Below are 16,688 nucleotides of genomic sequence, written 5' to 3' on the forward strand. Positions count from 1 at the left end.
CTCCTCTCACCTTAGGTTATTCTTAAGCCTGGAAAAGAAAAAATACCCTTCTTCTCCCCAAAAGAAACAGAAGAAAGGAATTCAATGCAACTCTGAAAACAACTCACTGTGGACAACTTCTCTGAAGCTGCGAATCTTTCAGGATGATTTAAACAAAAACAGGATCATAATTTAGTAATTTCAATTCCTTAAGATCAGAATAAGCCTGCTGGGGTTAGAGGGACTTTTGCATAAAGCCAACAACTACCACCATGTTTTGAGTTTCTACAGGACACGGAGAATGAAGCTGTAGCTTTCACTGCTTTGTGTCCTAGAAAAATACATTACTGCAGTCAATGCACCCAAGCAGCGAGAAATAAAACCACGCCTAGAAGCTATCACTTTTTTACAAAGCTTAGGGATGTCTTGAAGGGTTTGTATGTGACTGATACTGCTATCCATTTTTCCGTCTCCTGCATAAAGTACCAACGCATGGGCACCCTCCTAGGCCCAGGCCACCAGGACAGCCCCGCCAGGACATGGGGCCAGGCAATAAGAGAGACAAACATCTAATCATGTTAAGGGCAAATTTCCTCAATCTGTTTGCTGTGGTATCAAAGCGGATGCTAAAACAACTAATTGTATGTTCCAATAACCAACTCCCAGCTACCCCCACCCCTGATCACCCCACGTTTCTGTGGTTTCAGGGAAAAAAAGGATGAATCATGAGAGGCCAAAATGCAAATCATGCCCCAATGATCTCTGAAGGGCTGCCTGCCCAAGGCACCCCCGCCCTGCCTTTCTGGCTGCCCGAGCCTGCCCAGATTTCAGCGGCGGCGTTGCCGGGGAGATCTGCCCCCTCGTCTGAAAACACCCTCATTACTTCATTGGGAAGACAGCACCCGGCAGGATTTGTTAATGAAAAAAAAAAAAACAAACCTTTCAGCCAGCTGGCCAATTCTAGTAATAACATCAATTCAGATTTTTTTTTTTTCTTCCCCCAAACGGCAGCAGAATATTTAAGGAAACACAAAAGCTGTTTTCTTGGCAGGAGCCCAACCTTACTGCAGGCCAGGGACAGCGGCCGGCACCCAGGCCGGCAGCTGCAGATCACCAGAGGGGTGCGGGGAGGGGAGCCGGATCCCTCCTCCACCCGCCTCGCGCGAGCAGCCGATTTTGGCCCTTTTTTACCACTGCTCCCCGGACACCTCCATTTTATGTATCCCTCCCCGCCCCTCAGGAGGTTGTTTTGCTGCTGGAAGGTGCCAAATTGCGTTTGGCAACTTCCAGTTGCGATGCCGAGTGCCAAAGCCGCTGGAAACCTGCTGGAGAACAGCAGAGGCAGAATTTAGCTAGTTAATTAATAGCACAGACTGTCCCCAAGGTAGTCTTTTATTTTTATTTAGCTTGCAAGCACCTCTGAGATCAAAGCCAGACCGCAGCTCCAGTTTAATTATTTTTCTGTGAAATGAGAAGGGTTTTGGTCCCCCCCTCCAGACCATTCCACATGTAATTTAACAACACTTGCCGTTGAAACCTTGTGCACAGAAGAAAGGTGAGCAAAACCCACTTACATTAGCTGAGGGTAATTTACATACTGTAAACTTGACAATTATTCCTTTTAGCAAGGATGTGTTTTTTCTTCCCTCTGATCTGCGCGGTACAAAACATCTCAAATATAAACAGATTAAAAAAAAACCAAATAGCTTTTTGCCTCCTACATCAAGCGTTTGATACTACTCCTGGCAATTCTCAGGATCCTGCTTTCACAGCAGACTAACAGATTTTTTTTCAGTACGGCTTCCTTCATTTCAAAAGGGTTGACGTTTTTTGGTAAAGGACTCCTTAGACTAAAAAAAAAAATATATATATATATATCTGCTATCTTAAAAGTCCCCATTTTATCCTTTCTAGGTATTCAGAAAGAAGCTGGACTGGGTTAAAGTCGTAACACTACAGGCTTCCCTGAGCCCCAAGATCCCACTATTTAAGTTTGACTCCACAACCGAGAGGGTGAAAACACAGGCTTCACAGTTCCAGGAAACCACACTACTTTGAGGACTTTGCCATGAGCAGAAATATCAAATATGAGCAGAAATATCAAAAAAACCTGTGCCTGTGCCATGCCACATGAACAGAGGAGGGTCCTTCAGCACCGGGCATCTGCTCCCCCCTGTGCAAAGCTGCAGTGAAGCACCAAGTACCCCCTTTGGTATGAGCTATTAAGAAATAGCACGTAGTATTAAGTATTATTCCCAGAACTCCAATGATGCATAACAGTAAAGCTGTTGCTGCTCGAAACATAATATTTTGGCAAAACAGGGTAGCGTATAAATTGAAGTTAAACAACAACAGATGTGTTAATTTTAGCCCAAGTTGTATAACAGCAGCAAAAACGAGCATATGCCTACAGCTGTGGGATGAGTTCACTAAAGAAATTCGAAGAGTACATCCAAAACCAGAAAATTGGGTGTGTTTTTTGGGTGGGTTTTTGTTGTTGTTGTTGTTTTTTTAAATTACACAGTGTCACTTGTAAATTGTCTGATACCCTTTTACAGTGAAAGGGCCTGGGAAATGGTAAACCACAGCCTTGTGGGGCAAACGCAACAGTGGTGTGATCTGACAGATGCCAGTGCAGAACTACTGAAGGTATTCTTTTTCCTCTAGGGAGAAAGTTGAGGGACAACTCAGGCCAAGCAGAAAGTCAGCCAAGAAGTCCTCCAGCAGAGACGGTGCCTCAGGGGAGCCAGCCTGGCGACTCGCTGCCCTCACCCCACCCAACAGCTCAGCTCCCAACCAGGCGACCTCCAGCTCCACTTCTCCTCCAGAAAGCACTGACGCAGAAGTGTCCGGGGAGCCTGGGTCACTAGTAGGATCAAGGCTTGGAGGTGGCAAGGACAGAAGCAGGGGGTTGATATCCAGGCTCTTTGCCCGTTGCTCTTAGAGGAGCCTCCGGAGACAGCTTGGTAGCGTGTACATGGAGCTCAGAGACCATGGCAGAGGAGTGTTTGGGTTTTACCCAGTCCAAACCTTGCCACCCTGAGCAGGCTCGGGAACCAGTGTTGGAAGAGAAGATGACAGCCCCTGCTGGGACAGGACAGTTTTCACCATGGATACAGCATTTGCTTTTTATGTTCCAAAACAAGCTACATTATTTTTGTTCACACTTAATCTTTACACCAGCACACAGGCTTTCCTCCTGCCCCCGATGAGGAAGGCATCCTATTTAAAGTGGGCTCTGCATTCTCAACTCTTCCAGATCTCCTGCTTATTTAAAGCAGAGCCTATTTTCAAGCCCAGCTTCCCTTCCGAGACCTGGAGGAGCAGTGCAAGGTCATGCTTCCATGAGGCCTGGTAAACATCCCCGGGCTCTGCCCAGCTACAGCAACGACACAAAACCTTCCTCTGCAGAAGAGCCAAGACTCATCTCTCATTAGCCGCATAAGCGCACAAGTGACATGCCATCTGAAGCAGGAGTAGTTCACCACCCTTGGGAGGTGACCAAGAAGTCACAATCAGCACAGTAGTCTGCAAAAGGCAACTCCAGAGACAAAGTCTGTCCTCCCAAGCAAGGTCTTAGGCGCTGCAGGCACGCTTAGCCCCTGCCACAAGGTAAAAGTACCTCCTCCTCTTCCGCCTGAGGCCTTTTTCACTCTTCAAAGTCCTCAGTCTTCCCACCTGCATCCTCTCAGCAGCCCTCCCCCGCACAGAGGTTGATATTTCAGGGGTCAGTCTCAGACAGGCACACACAGGATGCTCAAGGTGGCCCAGTGTGTCACTGTCCTTAAAGCCACTTTTGCAGCTGGACAGTTATTTTCATAACCAAGGCAGAAAGAGGTAACATGTCTCGGGAAACCTAGACTTCTGAACCCAGTGTGCCATAAGGACTGCAAAATGCCTTGTCTGAGCCAGGTGCTTGGCATTGCCAGTTCATGGCACAGAGAGAGCCCAGAAACCACCGTGAGCCTCCCGATGGAGAAGCTATGGCTGCCACAAGGAGCTCATCTCATCTGCCAGGTCGCAGGCTCCTCCCTGAGAAAAGTTATCTTTTGCTCTTGGAAAAGGGTCAGCTTATTTCAGGAGCTATCCTCCCCATAAAACACGTACAGGGCACAAACATGGTAGGGTCAGAGGGAGAAATACCGCACCATGATTTCTGTAGCATGCAGCCTTCTTAGGGGAGAAACATCCACAGAAGTAGCACTGGGGGACAGCAGGACAACCATGTGGCCTCTGCTTTATTTTGTTCATGAATTTCCATTAGTGCCTTTCCTGTATTCCCTGCATCCTGCTGCTAACACCCTGGAGGGCAGGAAATTAGGTCAGACCCATCACTAGTCCAGGGCACTGAAATGCTTTTTTTCACATACATTTTGCTGGTTTTGGAAAGTTTCTCATAAAAAATTTAAAGAAACTGTGTATTTACTATCAGCATGTCCTGCTGAGTCACTGGGTAGGCGGTGAGACTGAAGAGGGAGAACGAAACACAGGATACCAGACAGATGGTGCCACTGTCTGATACCAGACAGGCCATGTTGCTTCTCCCCATCCGGACCAGGAAAGCATTATGAGATGAAGCCAGGATCCACGGAAGACAAAGCAGCTGTAGAAGTGTTTGCTGGCACCTACAGGAAGAGGAGGACTTGCCTACAGTAGGCAAAGTGAACCAAGTATTGAACTCATCTTTCAGAAAGCCTGGCTTTAAGCAAACCCAAGGGAATGAATGGTAACCATTTGACATCTACTAGAGCTCTTGAAACTCTGCATGCAGAAAGTAGCCTTTTTTAATATTTTTTTCTTTAAACTAATTTTCCTTATTACATTGCAGACACAGAGTTTTGCCTGAATAACGTAGGTGCTACCACTCACCATCCTTTTTTCCTGCTGCTTGCACATTTGGCTGTCCTTTCTCTGGGAGTTTTGGATGACTACAGCGAGCAACAGCCAAACCAACCTCTGTGCTCAGCAGACTTGGAGGTACCCTCTTGCTGTTCTTCCACTGAGCACGGAAGCAATGAATGAGACAGCTCCTCACCTCTTTCTCAAATGCTTCCCTGGTCAGAGAAAAACACCATTTGGCAGAAGGTACAACTGCTGAGGATGTTGCACCAGTGCAGGAGCTCCACATCATTCGCTAGAAAAAGAGTCCCCAGTTGTGTATCCTCACCAACCAGACAGGTCAGGTTGCTACCTGGATTCAGCATGTCTTTGCGAGAAAAGATGCTGGATTACTTTTTACTTATTTCCCTTCACATCTCTTTTGCACGCAGAAAAAAAAGCAGTTCTCAGTACTCCCCGAGCTGTAATACTTCAAAAACCACAAAACAAATGCAGAATGCAGAAAAGCTCACCCACAGACAGGTGCCCTGGGAAACAAATGCCATATCAGGGACTTTGGAAGACCAGGAGTGATTTCGTTCAAGAAACAGGGTTTTCCAGCTTTTGGAGAATGAGTTTGCTTTCAGGAAAAGACATTTCAATCCCCCTTTGCCCCTTTTCATGTCCACAGGAAAAAAAAAACGGTGATGTACGCGCAACAAGTGTGTGTACATTTCTTCCAACAAAAAAGCAAGAAGTCCTCCAAAAGTATCCTGAAGTTCCACAGCACATATAAGATGTTCTTATTTATCAAGGAATGGCATGTCTGAAAAAGTTGACTTTTTCTTTGCTTCCTCTGGCACGTATTTGCTTTCTGTGCAGCCCCATAAACAGTTTAAATACCTGTGATCACAGTGAATTTTATGCCTGGCAGCTCTCAGCAAGTGCTGCTGCAGCTCCTAGCCTTACAAAAGGTCACCCCGTCCAAAGAGAAGAGAAGCAAGGGGCTAGGACATCAGTGCATGTTTGAGACACTCCCAACAGCTCAGTTGATGAGATTTCTTTCAGGTTTCATGATAAGGGATCTTCTCCTTCCTGCACACCCTTCTCTGATCACAGCAAATTACCTAGAGAACAGCCATGGAAGATGAGAATTTGCCTGCATGTGAGGCAGAATGAATGGCAAATCCTTCTTGCAATCAAGCTGATCCAAGGAACTGTAGGTCTGTAGCAGAGCCTCAGTTTTTCCACACTCAGCCAAAACCTGACCATCTCCAACCTCCTGCCTTGCTACTACCAGCTGGCTTCTGAGGGCAACTTCACGGCCCCAGCCATCTCAGAGGGCAGAACCAACCATGCTTTCTTTGCTTTCATTGTCCACGTAGAAGCCTAAGAGTCAAGCCTCCAAGAAGTGCAAGATGGTGGAGCTGAGGCCAAACACTGCTTTAGGCAGCGCCAGGGGAGCCTGGACCCACAGTGCCACCATGCATTTCCCTCCCTCACCTAAGGGAAACAAGTCTGATCTGCTCAAGATATTCCTCAAGAAACATGAACAAGTGCATCTCTGCCAGCTCTCAGGTTAGAAAGCTGGTGAGCTTGTACATCGGCATTAAGCATTACCATACAGGAAAAGCAGCTTCCTCTGTTGTAATTCAGATATAGGGGACAATGGTGCTATGCAAAGCCCTCAAGACCTGACTCTCAGGGGGAAGGCTCCCCTGGGAGCGTGGGCAGCCCTCACTTCCCAAAGGCGTCAGCCTTCCCAAAGTTGTGGCACCCAGTCCTAGAAAAAGTTTTGCAAATAAGCAGCACAAAACCCCCCTTGGGAATACACCCACTATACCTGCTTTCCTGCTCCTGCTAGGAACGAGACCCGGTCCCACAGGATTTGCAGTGTCTCTGTTCCACTGCCAATTCCTTCCCTTGTCTGTGGAAACCTAGCAAGCCGCTATTCCTCCTCCTCCTTTCATCCAGCACTCACAGTATTTCTGGGAAGTAGCCCATAAGGTTTGGGGTTTGAAGCAGCCTGCAGTAGCCCATGCATTCGCAGCCCGGGTCAGCCGTGGTGTAAGCTAGGACTGAAAGCACCCTCATTACTACACTCTTATCTCTACCACAGACACTTCTGACCTATTTCTTTCTCAAGTTTTGAACAATTTGACATTTCTTCCAATGCAACAGAAAAATAAAATTCTGCTCCTTTCAGCAAGAAGGCTGGCACTTGCTCTCTGCAGAGACGGTTTCCAAAAAAAGTCACTAGAGATCTGAGAGTTCAGGCCCTCAGCTCACCCTAGCGTGCAGTCTCAAATGCCATGCTTAAAGTCAAACAAACCCAAAATTAAATAGCCACATCACTTTCCAGATTGTGTGTTGGGGGCATTTTCTTTGTGCAAGCATGACTGACACATGTAGTCATACCTTTGACATGAAAAGACTACAGAGACAAGGAGGTCAGCTATAGGAAGAAGTAGTGAAGAATGCCCTGAGCATTATATCACATGTAAAAAGGCTACAGAAAAGATAAGAGTGGCTGTGTTCCCTTTTATAAGCACTGACCTTTGGGAAAGGCTCACAGCAAGGACAGACTACACACTACTACAAGGTACTTGGAATCTCTCCATTGAGCTGGATGTGGAATCATAAGACTGTTAGTTAAAAGATTCCTGTGCAATTAGTGAGAAAGGTCAAAATCAAACCAAGTGGGTTAGAGCTGACCACCCCCCTGAACAGCTGTGAAGGGTGTGCACGCCCACAGACACTGTCACAGTCTTCCACCAATGGAGCTTTCCACCTGCTCAGTGCTGCAGCTCCCCTCCATCATTGTCTTCCTCTTCTCCACCTGCCTCCTCTCCTCCATGTCATATGCTTCCAGATAAGCAACAGAGAGCAGCTGACCTGCTGGAGAGCATCTTTGCAGAAAAGGCCCTGAGGGTCCTGGTGGCCACCAAGTTGAACATGAGCGAAAAATGTGCCCTTGCAGCAAAGGCAGCCAATGATGTCCTGGGATGCTTTAGGAGGAGTGTTGCCAGCAGGTCAAGGGAGGTGATCCTTCCCCTCTGCTTAGCACTTGGGGGAGGCCACACCTGGATTCATGGGTCCACTTCTGGGCTCCCCAGTACAAGAAAGATATGGACTTACTGGAGTGAATCCAGCTAAGGGCCACTAAGGTGATTAAGGGACTGGAGCATCTTTCACTTGAGGAGAGGCTGAGAGAGCTGGAAAAGAGGTGGCTCAGGGAAAATCTTATCAATGTGCATAAATACTTGATGGGAAGAAAGGAGAACAGGGAGCAAAACTATTCCCAGCGGTGCCCAATGATAGGACAAGAGGCAATGGGCATGCATTGGTTTGGGGATAATTTTTACAGTTTTTTAACTGTGAGGGTAGTCAAATACTGGAACAGGTTGCCCAAAGAGATTATGGAGTCTCCAGGTCTCCATTCATGGAGATACTCAAAACCTGACTAGACATAGTCCTGGACAACCTGCTGTAGCTGACCCTGCTTAAGCAGGGACAGAACTAGATCATCTTGAGAGGTTCCTTCCAACCTTAACAATTTTGTGATTATATGCAACACCCAAAACAAAAAATTCAGATAGTTTTCATAGGTGCACCTACTTTCAATGCTCCTATACAGGGGCTATCCTTTGGGAAAGATACTTGCCATAAAAACAAAACACTTCCCTAGCATGGCATGGGAAAACACTGCAGAAGATTTTTCATCTCTCCCCTTGCCCACTGCTGATTTCAAAGAAGATCAGTGCCACCAGCAGAGCACACAAGCTTAGCTAGATCAGCCCTTGACTCCAGCCTCAACACACGCTGATCATGCAGGGTAGCAGGGTTTTGCTTTCCAGTTTGTTTTCCATAAGGCAAGGGCACTAGAAGTACAGAGAGCTGGAGCTTCCCAGCTGCCCCAACAGGACACAACCCACCTTCCTGGCTGGCCAGCATGATGTGGACAGATCCATTCCCTTTTGAGCCCATCCTCAGTTTACATGCAGCGAGGAAAGCGCACAGATCTGTGGCTCCCTTCTCAGAAAAGACCTGCCCTTGCAAAAACAGTATTTGAGAAGTCACCTTGGCAACAGAGTTCCTTCAAGCAGGCATCTGTACGGCAATGACTCATAGGTTTGCCATCGCAACCTGAAAACAAGGTACCAGGGCACGCGGAGGTGTAGTTCTGAGCTGTCTTTACCTCCTGCAGCAAGTATTTTTAAGGTTCGTACAAAACCATGGACACCGCCAAGGTGGACCACTTGAAGTAGACTCCAGGGAGTCCACGGCACGGCACAATCTGAAAAGTCAGCAAGTCCCCAGAGGATAAAAATTTATATTTTAACAACAAAGATAGATACATGGACAAGAGATATTTGTGTGGATATTGCAGTTTCCATAGGGAGCAGTGGGAAGAATAGAATACAATTTCTATAAAAGCTTAAACAGCAACAAATATCTGGAATGAGACTTATTCTGAGACCAAAAGTAATTAATGTTTACCAATGGGTAAATTCTCTCCTTAGGGCTTACTAAGGGAGAGAGAATACTGAAACATCCCTATGGTTTTTGACAATGCCTTGCAGGCTTGTATTTTAAAGAAATTTTCCCCAAAATATCCTTTCCATTCCTGTTAATAAGATTACCTTTGACTACATTGTCCTTGGAAAAGTTTGAAAAATCAGTAGTTCAATACCTTCTGCAGTATTACATATTGAAAGATCTAGATCTGAAAGTGTTACACTATTTGATTTTACCTGGTGCTTCTAATTTATGCAAAATGCAAGAAAACATTAATTTACCTTAACTTCCTTGTCTTTTAACTGTATGTTAGCTAGTAGACAATTAAGTGGGCATTCTCTAGGAAAGTTTTCCTTTTCCAGCCACTGGTTCCTGTAACCCCTCCTGAATTTGTTTTGGTACCTGGCATTTCTTTTCAAGTGTATTCTTACCTATCACTTCATATATGCTCTTTCAGCTCCTTAGAGGAGCCTGCTCTGGTTCAGTTGTACTTGTTCTTACATTCTCAGTGCATGGATTTAGTGGTGACCCTGGCAAACCAGTCTTCAGTCTCCTTCCTTAGGTTTGACAACAGACAGATTTCTTCCCACCTGAATTTCTCCATTTCAGTCCTTAGTTTCTGAGGACCTCCTTTGATGGGACTACAGACAAGAGACTTCTGTTTTATCCAAAGTACTGATTTTACTGTTTAATAGATTTAAATAGTTGAAGCCACCCTACACCTCAGACAATTTTGTAGCTCCTGCAAGTCGTGCACAAGAGAGATATAGACATAACCGATGTTTATTCGTATTTATGAACACACTTGTATGTTCACCATAGCTGTGTTTTATCCACAGGTATTTTTCCTCAAAATACGGAGCAGAGAACCTCATTTTATGCCAAAGCAGTGGCCTGATGGGGTACTGGGGGAAGGAGAGAGGGCAGATAACAATAGGGAAGAGTGAAAAAAAAAATGAGTACTTAAAGATGCTCAGAGGAACGAGGGCCAGACTTCTGAGGCAGACAGGCAAATATGTCACTGTCAGGTGCCACTGCAGCACGGGCAGCAGACCAGCCGCACGCAGAAGGATGGACAAGACAATACCTAGAACAAGTCGTGGAGTTGTTTCCTGTTCCTCAGGGATTACAGCAGACAATACAATGTGTTACGTGCAGAGTCCCACCTTCCCCGCCACTTCTCCAGATGATACATTCATGGATTCATTGGTTTGTTTAGAAGCACTGAGTTTTCCTCATTCCCTCGATGCAGATTTAGCATCTAAAGCCTTTTTCCCTCCCTCCACTGGGTAAAACAGGACACGGGAGAGATGCGGACAGACAGTATCATCTGAAATTATTTCTTCCAACTGAAGTGGGGAAGGACGGGCAACTGGACCGCATTCACCATGCGACTCGGTGAAACAAGCGCTTGCAGGAACTTCGGCCTTAACCAACTGACAAGACAGGGATGCAGCCAGCAGGAAGAGCTGCAGCTGGATCTTTCCTCAGATGGAGATTGAGGAAAAGAGGCAGGAGGAATCCCAGGGTCAGCCCTTCTGGTACTGCTGAGCAAAGGCAGCGTACACTTTCCCTGACAGTAAAAGTTAGGGAAGGAAGAGACACCAATAAAACAGTCGCACAGCTAAATATTATCTAAAACTCAAGACACAGCTGCACCTTCAACACTCCCTTTGCATCTATTTCGATGCAAATACACATGAAGGTGCAGAAAGAGATTATGTTTCTCCAGTAACATGCAGCTTAAGATCCTCGCATGGGCCGAAAGTGCAGCTCTGTCCCTTCTCCTTGGAGAAGTGCACAGTAAACCCAGGCTGCCAGAACAAGCTTTGCATGGAAACATGGCACAAAGTAACAGCAACAGCGCTGGCATCCCTGGGCCACGTCAGTTTGCAGCTAGTCTGTAGAGTTCTCTGTAAAGCAGACTGCCCTTTGGCTGGCCTCTGAGTGCTGTCCTCTCGCGGTGTGGAAGCACACCACACCTCACTGTGATTTTTGCTAAAACACTAATGATCGGTGGCAAACACTTCCTCTGTCCCAGGAAAGCCTGCAGATTCCAAATTCAAACTACTTCAGAATTTAAGGATAGGTTAACACAGATTATGAAACTATCTCCATCAAAATCCTTTTGATTTAATGCTTTTTACTTTGTTGCAAAATTGCATGATTTCAAAGTTTTTTCCCAATTTTCTTTGTCTCTTCCTCACAAGCAATTCAGGGATACAAATGGATTTTCAGGCAGTTTTTCATTAGAAAATGCAAATTAGGAACAACTCTATAAAGAAAAATCAGCCCTAAGACTGTCCCACACTAACCAGACATCCTGCAGGACCACTCCATCAGGTGCCTTAAAACATGGAAAGAAGTTGTTACATCTACACTACTAGGGTAAAAAAAGTTTTAAAATGCTGTGTGCTTACAAAGAGTGCAGGATGTAACTGGAAAACATGTACAAAAACAGAGACAGCATTATGCAGGCAAAACTCACTCTGATATTGCCTGACTCAGTAACAACATTTCTCCAAAAGGGGAAAATTACACAGAAAACCATTTTATAAATGATATTTCTAATGACAGACCCTCTCACCCTTCTCCAAGCAGCATACAAGCCTGGTTTTCATTTACAGCTATTTCCAAGCTTTGAATCTAAATGTCCTCCCTACATTCATATCCCACAAGTCAAGTCACAGCTCCAGCCACTCCATACAGAGTGGGATGTACTCCAAGTACCACGGTCTTCAACTTTACAGTCCATCCACTCTATTTTAGGACAATCTGACTTGAGTATTTGAAAATATTTCTTGCAGGTTTTTTCAGACCCTTAAAACCTTCATAATAAAACGGGGTTTAGCTCATCACAGACACTGCAGTAACTAAGCAGAAGGGACACAAGGGAGAAAGCTCTGTATCTCCCACCACATTCATTGAGGTCAGGCTACGTGATATTTTTATGCTAGTTGTAGCACTGGGGAAGCCAGCAGGGACACAGTTTCAGGTTAAGCACACAGCTCATATTAAAGGCCATCTCTGACCAGAGGTTTTCAAAGATTTTTGATGGACAGAATCCAATGTGAACTGGTAGCAAGACTTCACAGTAGTCCCATCTATGCTTCTTAAGACATGTATCCACAATGGCTCCCTGTAGGCTCTCTGCAGGTCTAAGGGAGGCACAGGAGCCAGAGCAATGGAGACCACCAGGGAACAAAGAGGACAAATTGCATTTATTTGCACCCTCTTTGATGTGGAGACCTAGCAGAGGAAGGCATCTTCCAGCAAGCAGCTATTCAGCTCCCGAATGAGGTCAACCACTGACAGATAAGCCATCTGAGTAAGAGAGATGCTGGCATTTTCCAGGAAGCCCCCAGAAGGCGGGATGTTAACTGGAAGTACTCCAGCCTGGCTTCCAACAGACGAGAGGATTTAGCAGTAACTGAGGTTACGTTGAGGTGGCGTAAGGCTTCTGCTGGAAATTTATAACTAGCAGAGAGTAACGAGCAGAAACTGGCAAGAAACAACAGTACCAGCCAAATAGCAATGTCCCGACCACCACTGGCCAAGGGACTTGCAACTATTAAAAGGCAAAAATGGAAGAAAACGCAGCACGCCACTCCAAGGTCTCTCTATGCCCTTCCTCTCAACACACGCACACAATGCTACTTAGGCTGGTAGGTAACAAACATTACTGGAATGACATACTGTTACACATAATTAATATATTAAGTAATTTGACTGCTGAGTGCACTGTGATCAATACTTAATTATATTTCCAGGCAATACAACAATGTCAGCCAGAAATTGAATTGAGTAGACAATGCAGATACATAACTTCAGGGTAAAAACAAAACCATCACAAGAACAGCAGTAAGTGGGACTTGCACAGGAGTTTCAGCACACGCACAGAGCAGAAAGAACACATCACATCACAGATGTCTTCACAGTGAAGGAGGACAAACTGAGCCATGAAGGCCAAGAGAAGAATGTCAAAACTGGCTGAAATGATAGGTTCAAATGACAGGAAGATCAGGATGAAGCTCTTGCACAGAGAGAAAGGGAGGGGAAGAAGGAACAGCTAGGGAAGGGGCAGAAACATGGGCATTAAGGGAAGCTGGACATCCAGAAGACACCATTAAGTGTACGGTGAGGTTTGTCTTCCAACAGACAGGTGCACGACTGCCAGGCAATTGATGCCACGGCAAAACCGAAGCACGCAGCTTTCTGGGCAGATGGCGTGAAGAGATGCTTTCAAGAAGGCAGGAGGAGCATTTCTGTTCCCAGCCTGGTGACCTGAAGAGGCTACCCACTCAGCCTTCTCTTCTCCAGGGGGCACATGAAGCACAGACTGGGCAAGTTTTATCCTCTCCTTTCATCAGTGGAGAAGGAATAAGCATTCAGAGGCACAGCAGAAGGCTGGGAAGCAGAAGAGCTGGGAGAGGTTTCCCCTCTCCATTACTTCCTCAGTCTCTAGTTTACTAGAGGGGCATCAAGTACTTCACCCCAGCATCTTCCCTTTCAGAAATAACTGTGCTCATGCCAATCAGTGCTTTGCAGAAAAATCTGAACCTATTACTTTTTAAATAGGACAGCTGACCCAAAAGTAACATTCCAAGCCCATCTGCATCCCACCATTCCCCGTGGCAGCCACTATTCCAGTGGTAACACGGACTTGAACTTGCCTGAACTAGGAGAAGACTGCTTAAAATTTATTCCTGAAACCGTCCCTGCTTCACAAGTGTCCAGAAATACAAGGACACAAAGCAAGCACATGTGTGAAACTGGGAGAAATGGGACGAAAACTCTTGAAGATCCACACAAGTATTCTTCCCAGCTAACAAGTTTCCCTGCCTCTCTTTGGGAGATTTTCTAAATTAGCATCTGAAGTGTGCATTGTCTTCCAGTTGTGCAGAACCCTGAGCCCATGAGCCAATTTAGCCCTGAGGAAAAGGATTTGCTGGATGGCCCTGACTGAATGCATTCCTTTAACACTGTCATGGCAAGTAGCTATCTCAGGATGCCTTTTCAGCAAGGCAGCATGCTCAGAAAGCAGAGGGGATGCTCGATCAGTAGGAAGGACCATCTTGCCACCATGGTCCAAGGAGCTGTACGGCCTCAGGCTCAGTCTGCCTTTAAGTTCAGAGCACAGCGGCAGAGGTGTGACTAGGAAGCCGAAATATCACTCCTCCGCTTTCCCACCCCAAAAGACCTTCCATTAAGCAGAAACAGTGCATGCATATAGCATCTATAATCAAGCTGGGATTCCACCAAAATACATATTCCAGAAAAACATGTCAGGCAACAGACAAAAAGCCTGAAGTGTAGCCAGCCACACCTAAGGTATGCAGTCCTCAGCCTCCGCTAGACTACGCATCAGAGAAGGAGCCTTGACTTAATTTAATAGACTCTCCATTCAGTAAATCTGCTTTCTTGGCACACTAACTGCCTCTTCCACTACATGCCTGTACAAGCAATGTTTCCAGCATGCCACTCCAAGGTCTCTATATGCCAACACCACACCTACTGTTAAAGGGATTGCTCCCATCAATCAGCAAATATCCATCAGCACAGCAAGAGCAGTCATTTCTGCACAAGGGCCTCACATTCACATTAAAAATCAGAATAACTTCCTTCTAATAGAAATGGAAGAGAGCTAATTTAAGTCTCCAGCGTGGCTTCCCGCCCATGTCCAAGTCTATGAAGAAGAGGGGACTGCCTGTGCAGACACACTCCTCAAACTGCTGTGATGTTGGCAGGATGTTCTGGGGTGCTTTGGGGAGCAGGGAAGAGGTCTGGAAGGTGCTGACCTGCTCCAGGGAATACTGAATTCAATATTGGATTGCTCGTCTCTAATGGAACTACAGGGGAAAAAAAAAAAAAAAAAAAAAAAAAATCAATCGTAATCGACTTCTCTGTTAATGACACAGAGACAGGGCTGTTTCCTCTGGAAAGATCGACATGCAATGTGCAGCAGTATCGATACCAGCGGCATTATCAACACATGACATTTGGAAACTTGGCACAGAGACAACAGCAGGCAGACTCCAGCCGAGAGCAGCTCAGGGTGCAGGCAAACAAGAGCTTAGCTTAAGCTTAACTTACCCAAGAGTTCATTGCTACAACAGCAGCAGCCTTCTGCCATGCCTCCCCCACACCCTCCTACCCCAGCTCTGGTGTGCATCTCCAACAGAAAAACCGAACTCACTTCCACCAGGGTTAGTTTTCCGCTAGTTTAGAGAGCTGAACCAAATCAAGTCAGCATCAGGCCAGGAACACACATGGTCAGGAGCAGGAGTAGGAGGAAGCAGGCCTCCTCACCTTCAGCAGCGGCAAGTTGTTTGAGACTGCTGGACTGATCTTTCAGACTTCAGCCTCAAGGTCTAAAGCACCCATAATCTATTTTAGACTGAAGTTAAAATTTATCAGTAGCAACATATCTCCAGGCCAACTGCTGTCTTTATTCCAGCCTGACATGAATGAGCACACGAGCACTCCGAGTTCCCCGGATGGGCCCACAAGCAAGGGCAGAGGGAGTGTCTGCAGAACCTCTCAGGGCTGGAGGAACAGGGGGGCTCAAAGGATTTGGCACTGGCAGTATCTACAGCTTTCTACTTCTTCAGCTCACTAGTTTGTTTTTCATAATAGTTATTAGGCACTGGAAGTTTTAAGTGCCCAGCTAAGCATTTTGAGAAAATTACTGCTATATTCCTCAGCTTTTCCTTGCTGGTTGCTGTCAAAATATTGGGATTGCCCAACTTGGCTACCCTTTTGTTCTGACCTGATACACCAACTGATATGCCAAGCTACATGGGAAAGTGGGGAAGATCTTGTCACAGTAAGAGGTTCAGCAGCTGACAAAGCCCTGAGAAACAAGAGAAACCTGAAAATCATTGCTTCATGGCTCTGGCCTAAAGATCTAACTTGGTAAGTCCAGCAGTGGGCAGGAGGCTGGAAATAAAGTACCATTTCAGAGTTTAATTAGTGGAGATTTTTTTTGGTTTAAAGTTTCCTTCACAGAGCCCAGCCCAGAAAACTCTCAATGATCTACTAAACTCATGCTAAAAAAAAAAAAACAAAGGGATGAAGGACCACAATCTGGGAATACTACTGCCTGGTACCTAAATTACTCTAAGTAGATTAGCTGAACTGCTGTGGCACGAGATAAATATGTTCTAAGGCAGGCTGAAGTCCTCTCCTCTGCTCTCCGCATGCGCCAGGAGCCCAGGTGTGAAAGTCCTGTTGATACTTTGGGACAGAAGAAGCAGTGAGGCCAAGCTGGATCCTGAAGTACATCCTGATTTCAAGGTTCTTCTAGATTTGTTCAAACCAAGCAACAAAAATGCATAATGGTGCTGCTTCAAAGAGCCGAGACCCCTGTGTCT

At 45.9% G+C, this 16,688-nt stretch overlaps 1 protein-coding gene across 1 annotated transcript in view; it reads right to left on the bottom strand.

The window, feature by feature from the left end:
- FAM207A (family with sequence similarity 207, member A) overlaps nucleotides 1–16,688 on the bottom strand; it is a gene marked incomplete at its 5' end in the record, with an annotated part of 54,121 nt that overhangs the window by 12,605 nt on the left and 24,828 nt on the right. The window lies entirely within an intron of this gene.

This window comes from Fulmarus glacialis, unplaced genomic scaffold, assembly GCF_000690835.1.
Source record: "Fulmarus glacialis isolate BGI_N327 unplaced genomic scaffold, ASM69083v1 scaffold6891, whole genome shotgun sequence".
NCBI lineage: Eukaryota > Metazoa > Chordata > Aves > Procellariiformes > Procellariidae > Fulmarus > Fulmarus glacialis.